The 2318-nt window shown below is 49.8% G+C and overlaps 1 long non-coding RNA gene across 1 annotated transcript; it reads left to right on the top strand.

Annotated features, from left to right (window-relative positions):
* The first annotated feature begins 265 nt into the window (after positions 1 to 265).
* Positions 266 to 1792, top strand: LOC149751406 (uncharacterized). Its single transcript, XR_016398341.1, has 2 exons — positions 266 to 985; positions 1347 to 1792. It is a non-coding gene; the product is annotated as an uncharacterized LOC149751406 (long non-coding RNA).
* The last annotated feature ends 526 nt before the right edge of the window (positions 1793 to 2318 follow it).

Below are 2318 nucleotides of genomic sequence, written 5' to 3'. Positions count from 1 at the left end.
GTTCCTTCCAAGAAGCGAGAGAGAGAGAGAGAGAGCGGCCACCCACGCCCCCGATCCCTCTTCTCCGGCGTCGATGGAGTTCGATGGAGCTTCCTCCCTCTTCTCCGGCGTCGGCTTCATGCCTTCTCAGGCCACCCAAGCCCCCGATCCTTCTTCTCCGGCGTCGATGGAGTTCGATGGAGCTTCTCAGAAGAAGAAGAAGAAACGCACAGGCGTTCAGAGCCGATCAGGCCATACGCTCGTTTCTCGGAGACCGCGGGAGCGGGAGCTTCCCTATTTTCAGATAGCTCTTGCACCCTCGAGCTCCAAATTAGAGGTTTGGTTTCCTTCCTCGCAATTCTTTTTTCCGTTGCTCGGTTCATGTGCTTCATCATCATCATCATCATACTTAAGCTCATAAGACACAGAGCTCGGCTTCCTTCTTTGTCGACATCTATGTCCTCCCCATGTTCCATCTGATGCCTTTTCTCTGGAAATTCTTCTTCACGATTCTTGATTTGTCCGGTTTCCCATGATATAATTTTCGGTGGCTTCTGGCAAGCGAATGGAAGTGTATAGAAATGCCAAGCGACAAAGACGCTCGACCTTCGGCTAAAGCGAATTCTCTTCTCTTCTGGCAAGCGAATGGAAGTGTATAGAAATGCCCGGATGGGAAGAAGGTTCTGCTGCTTTGGTGCAGCACAATCAAGGAAAAGGAAGAATGGTGGTCATCGCACAACATCGGATTCAGGTACGATTCCAGATCATCCACTACCCATCGCCTCTCTCTCTCTCTCTCTCTGTGTAGGAAGTCGAAGTCGAAGTCGAAGTGGGAGAAGAAGCAGCAGCAGCAGCAGCAACAGGGCTCCGCTGCTGCCTCCGACCAGCCCCCGGCCAACCCGCCGCCCAAAGAGGGCGAATGACAGTGCGATTCCCCGCCGAGGAGCAGGCGAAGGCCGCGGCGGATTGGGCGCAGCAGAGGAGGCGACGGCGGCGGTTTTCTTGGGTATTTTTATATTTTTTTTCTATAAAAAAACTTATGACGACGCTTTAAAGCGTCGCTAATTGAACTGGTTGAGGAATTTTAGCGACGCTTAAAAGCGTCGGTAAAAATAACTTTAGCGACGCTTAAAAGCGTCGCTAAAAATAACTTTAGCGACGCTTTTCAACCGCGTCAACAATTTTTTTCCACTCCGACATAGCCGACGCTTTGGTGACGCTTTGAAAAGCGTCGGAAAGAAAATTACCGACGCTTATAAGCGTCGGTAAAAGCCTCAAAAAGTGTCGCCAAAGCTCCTTTTTCTTGTAGTGCGTAGTCGGAGTTAGGGCCGCCGACGATGCAAATAATGGGGAGGTTCTCGCTGTAGGCGCCGGCGATGGCGTTGAGGACGCTGAGACCGCCGACGGTGAACGTGACGACGCAGGTGCCGACGCCGCGGGAGGGAGCGTAGACGTCTGCGGCGTAGCCAGCGTTGAGCTCATTGCAGCACCCGATGAGGTTGAGGCCGGGCTCGGCGAGGAGGTGGTCGAGGAGTGATGCAGGTGCATGGACGTCATACAACTTGCATGCCATTTTCAGAGTATTAAATGGTTGAATTTACAAAAGTTATTAACATAAAAGGTTCAGATATCTTTCTCTTCTTTCCAACAAGCCTAAGAACATAAAAATCCAAGTTATGGTTGGAAAGTTATAGATATTTTAAGAGGCAGGTGTCTTTTGACCTTTTAAATTTCGTAAGAGAATTTAGTTTTGGCTTTGATGTATTTTATTTTGTGAGTTACCCATATTAAAGTGACTCTTGACCTTTCATTTTCTTTTGTCTTTTCATGTTACCTATGACTTGCCTATAAATATTCATGAATTGTAATGAGAAAGCATCCAAGTATTTGAATGAAAGTTATCTTCCTCCTTACAAAAGAAATTTTTCTTATCTTTTCTCCCACTTTCATTGGATTGCAAATTGATCCAAACGGTATCAAGGAGGGAGGGATGGAGAAGACATCGTTGACGCCCACCTAGATGAGGCGGCGACGCCCACCTAGACGAGGCGGCGGCCGAGGGTGGCTTCAGCGGCGCACATGGGAGCCGCGGCGGGGCTGGTGGGGTGACAGGCAGCAGCGGGGAGGGAGCCCACGTCGTTGCACATGGGCTTCGCGACCCCGTCCACGGTTCCGATCGAGGTGTCCTTCGGAGGAAGTAAAGGGCGGGGCTTTAATTGGGAGCGGTTGTTTTGTTTATAGAAACAAGAGTAGAAGTTTTCTTATGTCTTTCTGGCTTGGACGAGTGACGGGAGATGGAACGAAGGCAAGGTATCCATTTATAGCCCGTTTTTGATCGG

The sequence above is a fragment of the Phoenix dactylifera genome, chromosome 14, assembly GCF_051530095.1.
Source record: "Phoenix dactylifera cultivar Ajwa chromosome 14, Ajwa_hap1_PhDact_Kaust_v1.1, whole genome shotgun sequence".
NCBI classification, from domain to species: Eukaryota; Viridiplantae; Streptophyta; class Magnoliopsida; order Arecales; family Arecaceae; genus Phoenix; species Phoenix dactylifera.
Note: the sequence above shows the minus strand (reverse complement) of the source record. Positions and strands in the feature narration are given on the sequence as shown.